The following is a 20,008-nucleotide window of genomic DNA, read 5'->3' as shown; positions in this document are numbered from 1 at the left end:
TAATTGGAAAATGAGAAGGTTCCCCGAAGTTGATTGGAAAACCGTTCTTCCCCTATGGCCATTACATGGTGTATTTTCATTTGCTCAAATTAATCAAACATTCTGAAAAGTCACTTTAATTTGGTCAACCCGTATATTTATATTTAAGACTGGGCCTGCCACAATTTCTTCGAAAATAATGCGCAATAATCTCTTATTTAGTCTTTGAAATTATATTTTACGCAGTAGTTATTGCACGGTCAATATATTCGTTTTCTGTTAAATGGGGATCAAGATCTAACCAAACAGTACTATATGGGGACATCTTATGTTCCAGATTTTCTCATTAATTTCACTTCAAGAGATTTTTCAGGACTTCTTAACAGTTAATTATTTATTTCCTCTAATTTCTAATTAAATTAACCTTCTGCTTGGGGAATATGCTGCCAATCGAGTCAACTATGCTGTTTCAACCGAGTTCATAGAATGCATGTGGTATTTGAGAAACGATAATCCAATGCCCGTATCATGTGCAAGCACAACGGTTAAGGAGTTAGGGTTAGCTTCAATAAAATTCGTCAGATCTTTATACAAAATGATCGCCAAGTAACGAAGGCTTCCATATTAGAAAATGCATCTCCTTGTTGTTACCTGAAACAAAAAATGAAAGGCTTCCTCCTAATGCGTAATACTAGCTAAGCGGAACAATTTTTCCTTGGGATTCTATATAAAATAGAACAATGGGCTCCATTATGAAAAAAATACCATACAGATTTATAATAATGTAAGTAATTATTTATAATGTCACTCTTTATTTTATAAGTAAGTTGTCTAAACACATTTGTTTTTGGGTACGCTTAATAATGTGACGAGAATGTGAAACAATATTATCTTTAAGTAAATTTATAATGCGAATAGCTGCTATATGATTAGGGTGATGTTTCTTAAAAGTCAATTCTCCATGCTTTCAGTTCTCATTTATTTAATTGAAATTTTGTTGTATGCTGAAGCTAATTTTTTTTTCTTCTCTTGACCAAATTTCCTCCACAGCATTTTGCAGTGGCAGAGAAAGCAGTAGCATTTCTTCATCAGTTCTGGCTATGTTCTTCCATCTGTTCTAGTCGATGCCAACATGATCTAATCGATTAAAGCTCCACACACACTTGATCAAAACCCTCAGAGTCGTGTTTCACAACAAAATTTCTTCTATGCAAATATCACTCCTTTATTTTCCCAAAGAGGTATTCAACATTGACTAATGTCTGGCATACAGGTCAATCCAGCATGTAACATTACAACTTTTCTTCGTCACTCTTTTATAAAAAAATGCTCGTTCAGCAAATGTTTTTTTAACGCATCTTGCTTTGCTTGCTGTGCGAGGTATAACTATAGTCCTTTTCAAAAGGTATATAAAAAAGAAATATAGATGGTATCTATATAAGAAATATAGATGATATTTTAAAATTACAAAAAAATATTATCTAACAGTTCCAAATACAGGGCGTTTTTAAGGCTTCAGGGATTTTCGTAGAATTTGGAAAATGCATTGGTAAGGAGGGGCAAGATTCAAAAATGTGATGCAATTATTGTAACCCCTAAACTGTCAGTGTAATTCCTTTATGAAATTCCGATTTTCCAACTTGCATAGATAAACAGCAAGAATTTTTTATTCTGCTAATGACAGCTATACAGTATGCAGGCTATAACGATGTCGATTTTTTCTTTCAGATGTTGTAAGTGAACAGCTAATCGCGAGGAATTTAAACTTATTGTCAGAGTATGAATTGCAAGAAAAAAATGGAAATAGACTCACCAGTTGCATCTCGCATTCCAGGATCTTGGTGGGCTAACGCGTTACAATTATGGCATTAAAATACAGTGTACTGTATTTTAATACAGCAATATATTAACAATTAGCTACATTTCAAAAGTTTTTCGGTCTGCTTTCGTACTTTATATACCAGTTGCAATTTAAAACATTTGGCAGTTGGGCTACTGGTGAGTGCTCAAAAGAAAGATTTCATTTTCAAAAAACTCAGTGAAAGATGAAGAAATTACTGCTCATACTACAAATTTTTGTCCCAAATAGTTAAAAGATGAGTTTATTTCATTTAAAAATATTTAGATAAGCGTCCAATTTCGAAGTTATGTGATAATATTTGGGAATATACTCTATCATTTTAAGCCCTAATCTTGAAAACGACAATCACGAACAAGCAATAAAGTCTATAAAATTTCCAATTACATCAGAGCACGATTGATCCCTACACGTAAATGTCCATCACGAGGAACATATCTACATGTCCCTCTAGTGAAAATACAGGGTGTCCATTAATTATTGTCGGGGTTTCCGTACCTCATAACTTTCGAATAAAAAATATTACGCAAAAACCGATTACGTATTCGTAAATTACAACTCAAAGAATTTTATTAATGATATTAAAGTGTGAAGCTTGCACAATTTGCATTTTGTAGGCATTCAGCTGAAGACGATTATGTATTCATACATTACAATTCAAAGAATTTTATTAATGATATTAAAAAGGTTAATGAATTTGCACATGGCTGCCCTTCGTGGCTCGTAACGAAATTCGATTTCCCTCCAAGTGTTCTCCAGCATTTGTGGGGTAACATTTTGGATCGCAGTAACAATTTTGCGCTTCAGTTCATCAAGGGAGGGCACAGGGGTCTTGTACAGGGTTCTTGACAAACCCCCATGGAAAGAAGTCCAGCGGTGTTATATCTGGTGATCTCGGAGGCCATGGGATTGGTCCACATCTTCGCATTCTTGCCACGTAAAAGTCTTTGAGTTGTAATTTACGAATACATAATCGCCTTCAGCTGAATGCCTACAAAGTGCAAATTGTGCAAGCTTTACACTTTAATATCATTAATAAAATTCTTTGAGTTGGAATTTACGAATACATAATCAGTTTTTGCGTAATATTTTTTATTCGAAAGTTATAAGGTACGGAAACCCCGACAATAATTAATGAGCACCCTGTACATCAGAGCCATATTCTTAGGTGGAGTTTTATGTCGAATTCGCGATATTTTAGTTCGACCAGGCGACTATGAAACCCAAAAGACTAAGCAATAAAAATGACTTATAATTAAAATTGGTACTTCATCAGCAATTTACCGCATTCAATCAGTCTGATTTGGGAATGTACTGATCCATATAAAATAGCCAGCTTCTATTTAAAATGGATGGCTTATTAGACAAACTTTTACATCATCCCCAAATCGTGTAGTGGATTAATTGACCAAAATAATCATTCATTGGAGTCACGTCGCTTGATGAAGAGTAATCCTTTCAGGAAGCAGACGAATGGATTAAGCCGCAATCCTTTTAATCATCTCATGATCCCTTCTCCAAGAACTATTCGTGAAATTAGTTCTTTATATAAGACTAATGCCAGTGGACCAGATCAGCGTTGGGAGTACTAAGCCGCAAGTAGTCGAAGTTGTTTTAATTAGCATGCATAAAATGGAACTAAAAAAATACTTTGAAAATGAAATGTACGCAGCTTATGTTTTGAGATAAATTTTATTAAAAAAATTTCATTGCATAATTCTTACAAAATGGTAATGATTTTGTGCAATTAAGATCTAATATATTCAGTTGATGATTTTGAGATGAAATGAAGTGATCATTTGATTTTATGTTAAGTTTTATGTATTTGATTGCATCTTTGATAATTCATTTGCTATTTTAGTAGAAAGAAAGTTTAACGATTAATAAATTAACTAATACTAGCATAATGAGAAAAATTTTACTCGAACTAATATATCTGATATGCAAATTAGCTTTATAATTATGCTTTGAAAAATGTTAATGAATAAAATATTCAATTTTTAAATGACATTTCGTATTTTTCATTTTGAATTTGCCACTTGAAAAATAATATTCAATTTCAATATACTGCTCGTAAAAATAATATCCTTTTCATAATCAAGATTATGTTGAAAAGCAAGTAAGACCAGGGCTTAAAGATCTCTAAATTATTTTTTGGTCATGTGAAACAGTGCATAATATCAATCAATATGCTTTAAAATGCTAGGTAAACAAATGGTACATGTTTCATAAATACAAAAAACAATAGTGTATTTTAAGTATTGGTATTGGTATCTATTTAAAGACATTTTCTAATAATGCCTAAATAAGAATTTTCTTCCCAATAAGATAAAATTTAAAGATAAAAATTGAAATTTTCTTAGACAATTTACTTATTAAGTAAAAATTTTTCACTTTGATAGAGTAACAGCAAATAAAGGAAAGCTTATCGATCATTAAATTGATATATCATGAAATGAATCAGAAGTACTATTTCTGGGTACTTGCATGACAAGGGTCTTCCTCCTATATATCAAAGAAATAAGAATTTCTTAAAGAGTTTGCTTTCTTTTCTTATGTCTGTCGTGACTACTTTTCATCTCGTGAAGTAAAAGAAGGGGGGAAAAAACCAGGACCTTAGCTTATTTAATAAAAACTTATCCTTAAAGCGTGAAAATAAGGTTGCATTTCATGCAATTTATAATGCATAGTGAAAAACTCAAATTGAAATTAGAGATTCAACAAATATTAATATGATTATAATGATTATTTACACTTACAAATGTTGAAGAACTTTGAAGAAGAATGCATCATTCATTTTTCGCAATAAATTAGATGTATTACGTCACTCTTAGAACGATCAAGACCCATAGTTAAAGAAGACTTGTTGTAAATAAATATCATAACAGAAAGCTGAAGCCAGAGAATAACATGAAAAACTTTTAGACACAATCAATTAACGTTTCTTTTGACGCGAGCGGTTATAATTTATGTTTCACTTCAGAATCCTCCAAGTGATTGCCACATCATTCAATTCCAAACAACCAACCATTTTAGATCCTTGTTTGCAATTAGATTTGGTGGGGGAACTGTAGACGTTCTCTAAGGCTAGAATTGCAAGGGGGAAAAAGAGAACACGCATATTACTTGAAGCATATCAAATTTTATCGATGACTACGTCATTTATGCATAGACGTAAAGGACAGGTGTTTGACACAGAGGCGCCGTCTCGTAAAAAATTGTGAAAAATGAACGAAAGGCGCTAACAAAAGCTTTCTGTTTCCAAGTAATTGCCTCTGCAGCAAGTGGAAATGACCCTCGCGCCTTCCTGAGGGGGACCCTAAAAAGGAAAAGTCGCGTGAATTGAAGCACGCGTTTCATTCGTGGTATCGCAAGCGGAAAATTTGAAAAATGGCAACACAGAACCGGCATCGGCGTCTCCCCCCCACCCACACACATAAGTGATCAGCAACGGTTTGGTGGGATGGAGCAAAAAAAAAAGTCCTCACAGAACGTTCTGGATGCAATAAGCCGAACGGACGCTGGGCGGACGCAATAATCCAATTCTACGTAACCCGATTCCGTCCACACTGGAATCTGAAGATCGCCCTCAGCAGCCTAATTGGATTGTGATTCTCTCCAGGGAGGAGAGAATTCGCCAGGATCGATCCTGAGTTCGACATGGAGTGAGAAAATGCCAACTTCAACCGAAACGAGAATCAGTATTAAAAAAGGAAAAAAAGGGTGAAGTTGTGTTTTCTCCCATTTGTTTCAGTTTATACACCATTTTACCAAACACAAACTTCCAACACAATAAAAACAACACTTATTAGTGCCAAAGAATACTTCATGGTTTTGGTTTAGTTCAGCGAATTTCCATCATGTATTGTTTTTGAGTTTACAAGTTTTCATAACGGTTTTATTCGTTTGCATTCTGATAATTTCTCATAGGCATCGTTTTAGATGGTATATCGCTTAAAGATGCTTATTTCGATAAAGAAATATACTTGCAGACATACAAAATCTAAAAAATAACATTCTCTGATGTTCCAGACGACTAGCGGTTTGAATCATATCTAAATATTCTTTTATAATAGAATTAATATCTTCTTTCTTAGGTTTTTAATAATTTCTAAGCAGAGAATGAGTTATGTAGCTTATGATCGCATATGTTACTTGCAATTAATTTAGTTTAATTTAATTAGTGATTTCTTATTCTAAAGCAACATGACTATTTTGGGACAGTAATTTTGAGCTGCTGTTAGATAACAAGGACGACACCTGAGCTGGCTTTCCCCTCTTCAAATGTTTTTTTTATTTAGCAGTTCAGAGCTGATTTAGAATTCAATGTCGTTTCAATGATTCTTTGACATGATTTTTAATAAACGTTTTAAAAATGATAATTTTCTCCCTTTTGTAACTGAATAATAAGCGTTTTATTACTCAGTTACGCCTTCACAGAATCCAATTCCTTTTATTATCAGTTTATTTTTCTTATCCTGTGTGCTCAAATTAATTTCAAGATTTGGTAATATATATTATGTTTATGATATTTACAATGCTTATAGTATTTTGTTAGGTTTAATTTATGACATTATGTTACAATTTTAACTCCCAACCAAAAATACATTTTTATAATTTAAACATAATTTTTATAATCTAAACTACCATTTTTTATTTTTAAAAAAATTAAAATTTTTATAATCCTTTTAATGTTGACTGGAAGTATCGCAACTATGTGAAGAATGTCGGACGAATTTGACCGTTTTGATAAGGTTTTATTAAAACTTTTTTTTAAAAAAAAAGAATATCTGCAATGCTCAGAAAGGAGAATATAACGATATAAAGAGAATAAATTAATGTTACCTGTATTTCAATATTTGTTGAAAAGTAAAACGCCATCGCATAAGCAACATTACATCGTAATTGGCACTTTCCTAAAATATTACGAACGATGATATATTGTTGTATGGCACTAAAAGGGTTAATCCTTAATAATAATTTTTTTAAAGCTGAAATGACTCGAATAATTTACAAATTTATTCTAGAAATCAATCAATTTCATGTTGCCACTATTTGGATCGCGTGACTCAGACACATATAATTTCTTTTGCAAAAATTCTGGAAACTTAAACGAATAAAGATATAATTTTGTTCACATATAAAAAAAAATGTACTTTTGCTTACATCTGAGAATATGAATTCTCCATTAGCTCACTTTGAAGCATATATTTTAAATCAAATATATATTTATGTTGTCTTTCTTCATGTCTTTCAACTTCTTAATCACAAATCTAAAAATCTCATTTCAATGACAGTGTATGATCACATGATATCAAGAGTAATGGCAAAACCAATCTAAAAAAAAGCAAAAATTTAAAATTTCATATATATTCGAGCTTTTAAAATTTATTACTTCCTAATCATTTGAAATCAAATTTTAATTTCAGTTTTTTCGACCTTCTTTCGAGTTTCTTAAACTGCACAAGGCGAATTTAAAATGCCAGCTCGGCTAAATTAAAAAAAAAATCAATTTTAAGCTAAAAAAGTTTTGAATGTGTTCTAACCCTTTTTTTTCTTCTAAATATTTATTTGCTCGGCTTGCCGTTTATTCGTCATGCATTTAACAAAACAATTTTCAATAATTGCTGAAAAATGGACTCTGTCCACTTAGAAAAATAATAAAGAAATATTGTTGAGTAAATTCATTACCGTTTTGTTTTCATGGCTAAATATAATTCAGATAAAGAATATCTCAGTATTAGGGATATAAATTTTAGATGCATTAGGGTATACCTGAATGATTCAGAATTACATAGAAATGCTGGATCAGAAATGCTAGCCAGACACGGTAGATGACGTTGCACTTGCACGAGATTTCCTAAGATAATCGTCATTTCAATATTTCATAATAACATACGATTATATAGATTCCATACTGAATAAAGCGCGATTATTAAGCAATGATGGCCGAGTTTATGTCAGCTATCCAAAATGCAATGTTCATGTTAAATTCATAAAAACTCTTCACAATGGATTAAAAAAAGCATGATACATTTTTGACTGGGAGGACAAAACTTCTGCACGGAAAAATTCAAATCCATGCTTATTTATTTCTTCAAAAAAAAAATGAGAAAAAGCAAGTGAATGGCAAATTATGTTCTTTTAGTTAAAAACAAAAATATCTTGATGTCATTATTGATCGAAATACCAATATGCATATGTGAAAGAGGTTTTTTTTTTTCTTCCTTACACTTGGTATGTATTTGAATCTGAATTTTGGGCGGGCTGGCTGGCTGGTTGTGAGCTTTAGTGGCGCAAGAGCCAACCTTGGCTAAACTGCGCCAGTCGTATGGTTAGATTATTGATGATCGTGGAATAAAAACAACGTTAAAATAATTGTATCAAAAGATTTGTAAAAGAATTACTTTAAAAGATTAAATTCCACACGGTAAAAAGTTAAAAAGTGTTATTAGATGAAATAGTAAAACCTAGATATATTCGCAAAAACCAATGGCCTTTAAAAACTGAAAAAGATTATCATGGGGATTTACTTCCACTATGTCTGACATTGTTAGTGATGAAGTTTTGAATCTGAATTTTGGGTTTACAATCATCAGCTATGACGTCATTGCTATATCATTGTTTATGGTCATTTGACAAGGTGATTAATCTTATAAAATGCACGAGAATACCGCGCATGTACAAAATCATCTACCATATACGGTAGGCGTTTCCAATTGCACATTGCTATGTGATTCCGCGTTATTTAAATGGTGTACTCTACCCTTCCTAGAAGCTTATAACTTTGGCACCTACATACCCGGTATATTTATCAAAGACCATAAATTAGTTCTTATAATTAGACTATAAATTAGTTCTTATCGTTAGTTCTTATAATTAGACGATAATTAGTTCTTATCTTCCTTTTAATTTTCTTTTATAATTTCTTTTCCTTCTTTATGTATTTACGACCTTCAAAAATTTTATTAAAATAATTTGTCTAATTTTATTGATAATGTGATTATTTTTTTTAAACTTTAAGCTAGGATGAAAATGACTTACGAGAAAAAAAAAATTAACAATGAGATGAAGTCTAGACAAGTTTTAGACTGATTATATATCACTAAATCCCTCAAAGATTTGAATGGTTATTTTTAGTGAAAGTCTGAAAAGAGATTTAAATTTTTTTTAGTGATTATAGAATAAGATTTTTTTTATAAAGAAAATGTCAAATTATTTAGAAATTTTGCTAATTTTAAAGAATTTTAATAACACAACTGAAAAATCTTTAACATATCAAATGGAAAGAGCTTTCAGTAGTTATATTTTTGTTGATATGTCGGTTATAAACTGTCACCTATTTTTTTAACTGTAAAAAAGCAAGTATTTTATTAGTCGACACTGCTGATTGCAGAAAAATAATGTTTAAATATCGTTGCTTGTGGTCTTTCAAGGCTGTTTGAACTGAACATTAATAAAGAGCTATCTTTTCATTGAATCATATCGGTACAAAAACAAAATACGCTACATATTCCAGGGGATTTACTTAATAAATAATTTGACTTGTTCCGTGTTTGTAAACATGGAATTCTGAAATCATATATTTACTTCCTCCCTGCCTTGCTACGTTTTTAAAAGTTTGCATTCTTTATTCTTGCTTATTTTGAATGACTGTACACTATTTTAATATTTTCAGAATTTATTTGCCAATTAATAGTTGAATTTAATTGAATTTTTTTTAATATCAGAGATGCCCCTTACTAGATAATTAGAAGTATAATTTATTTCGCATTCAATTTCTTAATACTAATTATCAGCAACCATCAGTTTGAAAATAAAAGTAGAAAATAATTGAAATAAAAGAGCATTTTATTTTTAATTCGTTAATAAAAGAGCATTTTTAAAAATTGTCTTGTTACATGAATTAGCATTCACATTTATTTTATTAAAAAAATAAAACACTGAACATAACGATATTTATATTCTACCCACATGTGAGAAATATGAAGATTGCAATTTACAACATTTAGTTTTCTTTATATGCAATTGTCATAGCAATTAGTTAAAAAAGTTCAGATAATGGAACGAGTAGCGATAGCATTGAAAGAGATTATTCCCACCAATGGGTTTAATTTATGAACCATCATAGCAGAAAAAGAAAGCAAACAATAACGTATTGCCAAACTGTGTACAGTAACGTGATGCTATGAAAGGCAAATGTATGATTTCATATTTCATTGCTGCAATGCATTTCGCTTGTATCATATGAGCAAAATTCGTCACGTGAGGGAATTGATGGCAGACGCAAGTACTGCAATAAATAAAATTTATTTATTGCAGTACTTTCGTATGCCATCAGTTCTTTTCTCGATCCGCTTGAAATCGATTCAACAAATTATTTTAAAACTTTTTTTTCTGAAACGATTTAAGTAAAAGTTGGTGCTAGCATGCAACGTTTAAAATTTTAAATTTCATTTGATGAACTAAGCAGTATAGAACTTTTTATTATTGAAATCAAGTAACAGGACTGTAGGGAATAAATTTGAGATTTGCGTAACGATCAAACAATTCCGAACCTTTTAGTTCTGCTTTTAAGACAATAAAAATTAAAAATTTGCAAAAGGATCTAAGAAGTTTTATATCTCTGAGTTGTACAACAGAGGAAGTGGAAAATGAATTGTTAGTTTTGGGGACAAAAATCAATTACTACCATCTTGCATACTTTTTCAAACCTACTTTCCATTTTGGAATTAATACAATAGACCTATATTTTCTGTTATAACGTTTATCATTTATAAAGAAAATAGTAATTACGTCAATAACAAAAAATAACATTTCAGAAAAACAATGCATGTAATAGTGCCAGAAAAAACTGCTAGCTAGCATTGGGAAAATGCTTTGATATTCATAATTCAAATGTCGTGCTTCCAATTGTTGCAGGAAACGTGATTGAGCTATGATAATGCGAGATAAACCCTAAATAAAATTATGCTAATTCTTATCGCAGGAAAACACGGAAGCAAAGACCATTCAAAAATTGATTTGATTCAACATAGACGGAAAAATCAGCTTATTCGTTGCCAATAATCTCTTGTAAGCTGAAACAAATGAATCAACGTGATGGAATTCTTTGGTCGTGTATGGGTTTTTATAAAAAATAATTTTATATTAGTACGTTGTGGATATCGCGTACTGACAAGAAACAGTTCGAATGATTCATTAGTAGCTTGTCACATTTCATGATGGTCACTTTTATTAATTTCTTTTTGATCAGAATTTGTCGAAGAGACAGCCCCACGCCTTTGAATGTTCTTGAGAATTCTAACACATTTTTAAACCGAAACATTCCTTTCTTTCTTTATAATTAGGAGAAATTTCATTAGTATAATGACTGTGTAGTTGTCAAAAAGACAATTTAACCTGAATGCATTTTATTGAAGAAGGTGTGGTACATTTCTAATATGTTATTTTACATTTTTTTACTCGTATTGAGTTTTCATTGAAGCCTTTATTAATCATTGCTGTATTATTTTATATTTTTGTACAGTTAGTTTTCTATTTATTTCCCTTTTTTGTTGTAGGATGGATTAAAAGAAAGAGATTAGAATTTGTTTCATGCGCAGGAGTTTGCATTTAAAATTATTGTAGGTTCACTTTTAGGACATAATACAGTAGACTCTTTCTATAATGATACAAGTTATTCAACACATTCCACTGATCTGATGTACTTGGTAGAACATGTTACTTTGTGATGAGCGATTGTTTCCTGTTGAATCCCATTTCACTGCATGATTTGTCTGTTATAACGTGCTTTTACTTAATTCTTTAACATTTTTTTTTAACATCCGCAGCAATTATTATATAATTCAGCTGTATCTATATGATTCAATACAGTCCAGACACTATAATCCCTTCCTTATGTATTGGATGAGAGAGTCTACTGTAGTTGCAAGTAAAATAGCACTGAGTATACCTACCTCCATTTAAGCCCACTCGTTTTTAAAATTTCTTTCTGCTTTTTATACAATGATTTCCACTTTAAAAAAATGTTGATATGTGCATCGAGAGCACATCAGCTGAACATGAATTGATTGCATTAATAGTTAAGTACAGATGGAATATTTATTATATTTGATCTATTTCTGTCGTTGTGATTGTTGCCTGTAATTCTATGTCGCTGATAACAGGATTTGCTATATTAGTTTTTATAATTGAATTATACGTTTTAAAATGTCAATTTTGAAATACTTTGTTAAACGCTTTTATTTAACTTGACTTGTTGGAATATGGAAACGTAATCGAAATTCCTGACACTTCCTTATGTGCCAGAGTTTTGAAACTTTGTATTCTTGTTAATTTTCTTTATATGAACTGAAAAATAACCTACCTGACCTAATTAATAGAAATGGTAATGTATGTCTTTCTGATGTTCTCTGTTTTCTGTTTTAAGAAGAATGTAATGAAAAAAGAACTAACCTATTGTCTGATTAAATACTTTTACTGGTATATTGAGTACAGCAAAGTTAGTCAATTATTTTACTTGAGAACAATAATTTAGTGTACCATTATTACATTAATTTTGATGATGCACTTTTTACACAAAAAATTTATATAAATAGAAAATTGTGATTGCTTTAATTTTATTATTTAGTTATATAATTTTCCCTGTTTATAGTGTTTCTTTTGAAATTGGAGCCTGAAATAAAAGGATGGTTAATATTTGCAATGCTTAATTTAAAAAGAAAAAGAAATTGTATCCGATAAAGCTACAAAAATTGCATTCCAACGTATCATATTTTTGCAAAATTGATTTTTCAACCATTCTATCAATTAAAAATAAATATAGGATGCACAAACTACAAACGTGAAACTGAATTATGCTTGAAATTAATGAATACATAGCCTAACATATCGAAAATGATCACAATAAAGCAGGCTTAGACGTCACATTAATTCTCACAAATGGCACATCATAGTATCCTTTACTAGTAGCAAATGTTTATAAATATATGCATCTATATCTTATTACGATGTTGAAATTTTATTTATGAATATAAGTGGAAAAAAAGAATTTAAAATATTTTGTTCTTTATTTTAAATACTCCATTGCTTCTTAATTGGGAAATTTTTAGTTGGTACATCAGTTAAGCGATGCAAAGTTATGATCTAAAATGTCATCGCAAGCTATGAATGATAGAAATCTGATGAAACTTCAACAATATGTAACTGATATATTTCTGCATATATGAAGAAATATATCAGTTACATATATTTCTTCATATATGCAGACCATCTTTATTGCCTATCAATAAAGCAAAAACATACTATTAAATTATATTTTCTGTCTTCCAATGGTGCGCCTAAGTAGCCTTCAGTGTATTGCATTAATATAAATTGTTAGCTGTTGCATTCCATGATTAATGATGGTATTTCGGCGTTGTCGAGCAACTATATTTGCCAAACCTCTCATATTAGTTAATAAACCTCAGCATTCATCCTTCATGTCCATCAACTGCCGCGTAACGAGAAGGAAAGTGCAAATGTGGGTTTAGTCAGTCCGTTGAAACACGGCTTAATCAATGTAAGTTATGATGCAACCCTTTAATATCCTTTCAGATGAATAACTAATCGTGAACGATAGCTCTAGTAGCAGGAATGCATTAGATTAGATGGTGATAGATAGCGGGTTAAATACCTAAGAGACGTTGACTTTGAGAGCACCGTGACTGTTATAATCTGCTCCGTAAGTTATTTAAGCGAGATCCTGTTGAGACGACCGTTTGCAATGTGTCTGGAACGTTTTTCAGTGGACAAGGGCTATCGAATGCCATTAGATTTTTAGGTTATTACTAGTTAGGCTATGCTTTTACAGATTTTTTTTTACTTTCTCTGATAGATAATGCAGAAAAAGTATTGAAAACGACAAAAATCGAAAAAAAAATTTTTTTTGATTGATCCCCACGTTTCAGACCTACCTAAGTTTTAAAAAATCATTTTTGGTATTATCTGTAAAAACGCTTATAGCTAGATAAATTTGATATATGGACATCAGATGGAATTTGCATATTTTTATCGATTGTGAATGAAATTCATTAAGAGAAAGTTTGTCTTGCTGTTCGAGTACAAGGAAACTTGATGACTACAAAAGGCAATGGTTTAGGTAAACCATTGACTTATGATTTACATAATTTAAAGGCAATGACTCAATTGTGTAAAAAGGTAAATAATTGCCTTTTGACTTACCTAATTTAAAGGCAATGATTTAGGTAAATCATTGCCTTGGCATTAGATTTGGCATCTGCAATGTAGATTCTTATCAAACTTCGAACCGAATCTGGCAAAAAGTTGACCATCTGACGGTCTGTACTTTCTGAGGCATCTAAATGCATATGTAGCAGACTTTAATCAATGAAATTTAGTATGTGATTTTATAACCGTAGTACGGTGTCAAATTTTGTTCCAGCTCTATAAGTACAAGTGAACTCAATAATTGCAAAATATAAAGAACTAGATATATTAAATTTGATACTCAGGCGTAGTTTTAAAAACGGAGATTAGTAATCAAGTTTTTAATTCAATTTATCAAAGAGTTGACTCTGTCTGTCTTCCTTTCCGTGAGCATGTAAACGCAATGACTCAAATCAATGAAAATGTATGTGATTTTGTGATTACTACTGTTGCTCTGTGTCAAATTTTGATTTCAATCAAAGGTGCTCAAAATACATGGAGGCACAATCGATGCAATAAAATTACTAGATTCACGCCAAAGCTCTATATTTCATAATTATTACTCGCCAATGCCAAGCAAGGTATTCGAGCCCATACCCGAGGTTAACAATTTTATGTGGGGGGGGAGATAAGACTTTTTATTAAAAGTATTCGAGGAAGTTTTGATACTGGTTTCTTTTGCTCTTAATTTGGTAAAAGTTTCAATCAGTAAATTTCCTGTAATTTTTTTAATTTCGAATATCAAATAAGAATTCATATTGATGAGAAATTTTATTTGATTCTTGTACACTATAACAAAAGTATATGAAAATAAATTATATTATGAAAATAAATAATATAAATTCAACAATTTTATTACAAACTATCCTCCTTTTGTGACCATATGTATCATAGATGCTAAAAATATCGATTAAATAATTTGTGCATTTTAGTCTTAAAGTTATTTTCAGTCAGACGTTTTTAAATTTTCATAAATATGTAATTCTTACTATTGCAGAAGCCTCACACCATCCTGTTCATTGTGTTAAGTATTTCCCTAAATATTTTTCACTATATCTTCAAATGTTCAATTCTATCAGAAGAAAGAGCAACAGTGTTTAAAATCGGATGCGTATTAAAACTTTAACTTGCACCTTTTTCATTTTACTATTCTGACCGCTAATTATAAGTTCAACGAAACTTCAAAAATTTTACTTAAACTATGTCTTATTTTGATATCTACTCAACGAGGAAAATTAAATCGAACCTTATATGGCAATGGAAAGATCATCCATATCAATAATTGAAAAAAATAATCAAAGAAGAAAAATTAGTATCAACAATGAAAATGATTGAGTTTCGCATCAATAACGAAATATATTGTAACATATGCTTCAAATATTATTTTAAAAATGGATTAATAACAGGGAAAAATATATTCCAAAAAATTGGTATAATTGAAGGCATAGCTTTTGAATTGCAAGACAATATAAAAGATGCAATATCTTAAAATTTTTTAAAGGAAAATGTTTAAATTTTTTGCTATTTTTTATTAATTAAACTTCAAATTAAAATTGTAAAAAATTGCTCCGCGGTGAAGATTTCCAATCCATATATAAGCGAATGTTTCTATGTCTAGGTCAAACGGTCTAGCTGGTAAAGGACAAACATATACACACACTCTTTGTTATTAATAAAGAACTGAATAAATTTTTAAAAAGAAAATAATTTATATAATTAAATACATGATACATCTGCCTACAAGTTATAAAAAAACAAGAAAGATAACTGATTTTCTTCTTTACTGTGATTTTATTTTTGTACAAAATAAACCCGCCTTTGAAAAAACTTTTCCAGATTTCATATTTGTTTATAATCGTCAAAGAACTGAAGACACACTATTTGAATATATTCCCTATATTTTCTTATTGAAAATACTGCAGTTCTTTTGTAAAGATTTTATTAATATTTATTATTTCCCTTTATGCCAGAAGCGGATCAACATGTTGTGTTTCAAATTTTGTTTTGATTTATAAGTTCTCTTTCATGAATAACATTATTGCTGGTGTCAAAGGAATCGCACATGTTGAGTTCCCAAAATCAACAACTTTTCATTATTTCTGTTTCTGCTTATCTGATGGTTGCATGCACTTCTGCGTTTTTATTCATGGTTTTTACTTATTTTATAAAAATTTCCATAATTCTCAATTTTATACTAATTACGATCAGTATCAAAAATATAGCCTTTACAAAAATATACATATTAGAGAAAATATTAAAAAAAATGTATTGGGTATATATTATGCATGGAATTACCAGTAACAGTTTTAGGCTAAAATTTGTCATTCGTCGATCAATCGATTAATCGATATTGGAAAAAAAATCTCCCATCTGTAAAAAAAAAAAAAAAAAAAAAAAAAATTGTGGACGTAGATCAAGGATTAACATTTATAAGATTTACAACTATGCAAACGTTTTGGTAAATTTTCCATTCAAATTAGGGTTTTTTATGACTTTTTTTTTACAAAAATTTCTCATAAGTTTGTAAATATATATATATTTTTGTATTTTAAACTTACCAGCTTCTAATTAAAATCGGTCATTAGAAGAGTTGATTCATACTATTCAATTGGGACTGTATTCTTCTATAATCTTTTTTGGATGACTTTTTTCCTATCTTCGACTATTCGACAGATGTATTTTCAGACACCTAAAAAAAAAGAAAGACAAATGCATGATCTTATAAATCTGAATATTTGTACAACAAATGAATTATAAAATCACAACATCTATACATATTAGAAAACAATATTTGTAATGACACTTTTTTCATTGCATATTAATAAAAAATCACTAGGATGAAAATAAAATGTGCAAAGTAATATATCTTTTTTTGTGTGTGAAACCCTCTGATTTGTTTCCGCAGAAAAGCGGTAATTTATAATAACAAATAAAAACGGTTTTCTTTTTTGATTATTACTCACTTCTTGTCAGCTGCATAAATCTTGTTTAAAACACTCTTTATTTTTCATATCTACTACAAATGTACCACAGATAAATTATTATTAATATTTTTTATAACAAACGATAAGGATTCAAAACGAATGACAACACAGTTTCATTAAGAAAAATAGTTCTTTTTACACTTCCTTTCTTTCTTCTACTTTTTCTTTCACTATATTATATTAATTGTCTAGCTAAATAATTCTACTCGTATTTTTCAGTTCTCCGTGAAAATTATTTTTATAAACCAATCCATCACCCCAAGGTTTGTGTATCATTGCTAAGTTCTGTTATTTATACATTTCAAACCCAATGTCAAGTATTTGCATACATTTTTTCTCCTTTTAACAGCCTAATTTTAGGTTCTTCTTTATAATACGAATATGTTTTGTGGATAAGTAATAATAAAGTATTTTTAGCAAGATATTATTAAAGAATATCTTATTGACATTAACAAAGTATTCTTTTTCATCTTGTACAACTAGGTACAGGTTCCATTTTTTTACAAATATGATTTTTTTTTCTGTCAAAAGCTTGGTTGTCAATAGAAATATGTATAAAATACTTCTGTTCTCTTAGAAAATAAGACATTCCAAAATGAATAGCATTGATAACATGATTTAATTCTATAAAATCTCTGAATCTTTTATATCAAAGAACTCGTTGTTATTTTTAGATTCAAATAAGATAACATTTCGTAAACACTTTTAAAATGAACGGAGCAAAGGATGTAGTTTAATAATAATTAATGAATTATTAATTTTAATAAAGCAATACCAACAAGCAAATTTATTACGAAAAAGCATAGCATTTTATTTCTGCAATTCGAACAAAAAAGAAACTCTCCGATTCCATGCTCTTTTAAAATTAATCCCAAAGTTCAAACACAAAATGAAAAAAGGTTGAATTTTCACATCATTCCATTTTTGCGAAATAAAAACTTTAAAGAAATTTATATTATATATATATATATATATATATATATATATATATATATACAAAAAAATGAAAACAATTTAAAAAAAAAGATTTTTTTTCATAAAATAATACATGTGTTACTCTTAGATTAGAAATATTTTACTTCAGTTACAGTTACTTCAGAAGATAATAAAAAAAAAAAATTCTACCTCTTTTTATTTTATAATATTCAAAACGTGCTCTTGCAGGTTAAATTTTATTTTTGCTTTGTTCGATATACATTGTTAGTAATAGCGTTATAATTTTTTTTAATTAAAAATAATTATAGCGCAAAATAATAGATATTATTAAAAACATTTTTTTTAAAAAAATTTTAAGATGATGTAAGATTTTTAGAAGTCATCTTAGTAACACAAAAAAATTCTTAACTTTTAATTAAAATTTTAAAAAAATTGCTCTGTGGTGTACATTTTCACCCTCCAAAGCATATTTGTGCCAAATTTCGTAGCTCTAAATCAAACGGTCTAGTCTGTACAGCGCCAACACACACACACACACACACACACACACACACACATACTCTTTATTATAAGTAAAGATGAAAAGAACTTATTTCTTCTGCGTGTTCCTTGGGTTATCGAAGCCTTTTCTCCTCAGTTTTTCTTTGCGTGTCACACAAATTCATGTCAGTTTTCTATATTTAGTGGAAATGGATTTCTTTTCTCCAGGGGTTATCAGGCATAGCTTCCTATTTTTGTAAAATTTAATGCCTGGGAAACCAAGTTTCGCTCGGCATTTATATATATTTGAAAATCGTAAACAAAATTCTATCCTATGACGCGTTTAAAATTATAAGCTGAATCTAATTGAATTGCAAACGCGGGATTGAACATGCAAAAAATGCATAGGAAAAATGTAAAAATGCATAGGTCTGATACGCTTATGCGGATCATGTAAAGTCACATCCCAAAATTTAGTTATAAAAAAAGTTTTTTTCTCCTATGCATAATCTCGTTTTTCCTGGAAAGACAACTATATAGATGAAACTTAAAAAGCAAAACCTTATCTAAATATAAAATTTGATCCAAATCGTTTGAGTCGTTTCCGATACAAATTAAATTTATTATATTATATATATATAAAGAGTTGCTCGTTTAAAGTTATAAGATATTTTCCTTCCTTCAAATGCTAAAAGTTTACTTGTAATTTATTTATAAATATAATGTAGCTAATATTTCTTTATTCATGAAATTCAAAACAATTTAAAATATCAGAATATATTTGTTGTTGTTATTGCTCATACCCAAGAACACCAGGACTTGATAAAGTCTATGATACTATGCATCTTGAAGAAGTTCAATACTAACAATGGATTATCAATATGATCCTGCCTGGAGACGCCGAGACAAATAAAAACGTGATCAAGTGAACTTCTTCCGTAAAAAACGTAGGGCAGACTTAAAAATAATAGAACCCTCAAAATATTTCCTTATCTAAGGTGCCTAGTGAGAATGCGAGTAAAATTAGGCTGATCTTGCCAAATACAATCAAGAGTCAGAGAACCCTCTGGACAACTACTCTTTACCAGAGGTGTACTAGTGTAACAAGCAAAGTGGTTTTATTTTGGGTTTCAGCATACATTTTTTTTAAATACATACAAGCCAAGGGGCTTTTTAAGGCATTTTTTAAAATGAGTGCATTACTATGTTTCAATAAAACTTGAGTTTAATACTCAAACAATTACCTCATCAACAATGCCATAGAAAAAAAAATTGGGGTGCTTTTAACGAAAAATCTAGTTTAGTAATAGACACTGAATTATTGATTCTTTATATTTCAATAACAACATTCAATCGGGTTAAAAATATCTCCTTGCGAAATAAATCCAACAAAACTTGAGCATTTCGCAGTCTGCTTCGAAAACTAAATCAAATTCTTCAGCTTTCGAGCCCATTCCAAAGTTTATTTTAAGTTCCAACTGCTAAATAAATTTGAAAAATTGTGTCATCATATACCTTTTTATAAAATAAGCATCTTAAGTAAACATGCATTCATAAAAGC

At 29.8% G+C, this 20,008-nt stretch overlaps 1 protein-coding gene across 1 annotated transcript in view; it reads right to left on the bottom strand.

The window, feature by feature from the left end:
- Window positions 1-16,686, bottom strand: part of LOC129991361 (plexin-B-like) — a 454,065-nt gene extending 437,379 nt beyond the window's left edge. Inside the window, exon 1 of the mRNA XM_056098226.1 lies at window positions 16,606-16,686. The gene's annotated coding sequence lies outside the window, so the exon portion shown is untranslated. The remainder of the gene's footprint in view (window positions 1-16,605) is intronic.
- Window positions 16,687-20,008: the final 3,322 nt, after the last annotated feature.

This window comes from Argiope bruennichi, chromosome 2 (genome assembly GCF_947563725.1).
Source record: "Argiope bruennichi chromosome 2, qqArgBrue1.1, whole genome shotgun sequence".
NCBI classification, from domain to species: domain Eukaryota; kingdom Metazoa; phylum Arthropoda; class Arachnida; order Araneae; family Araneidae; genus Argiope; species Argiope bruennichi.
The sequence above is the reverse complement of the archived record's forward strand: the minus strand, read 5'-3'. Positions and strand labels throughout refer to the sequence as shown.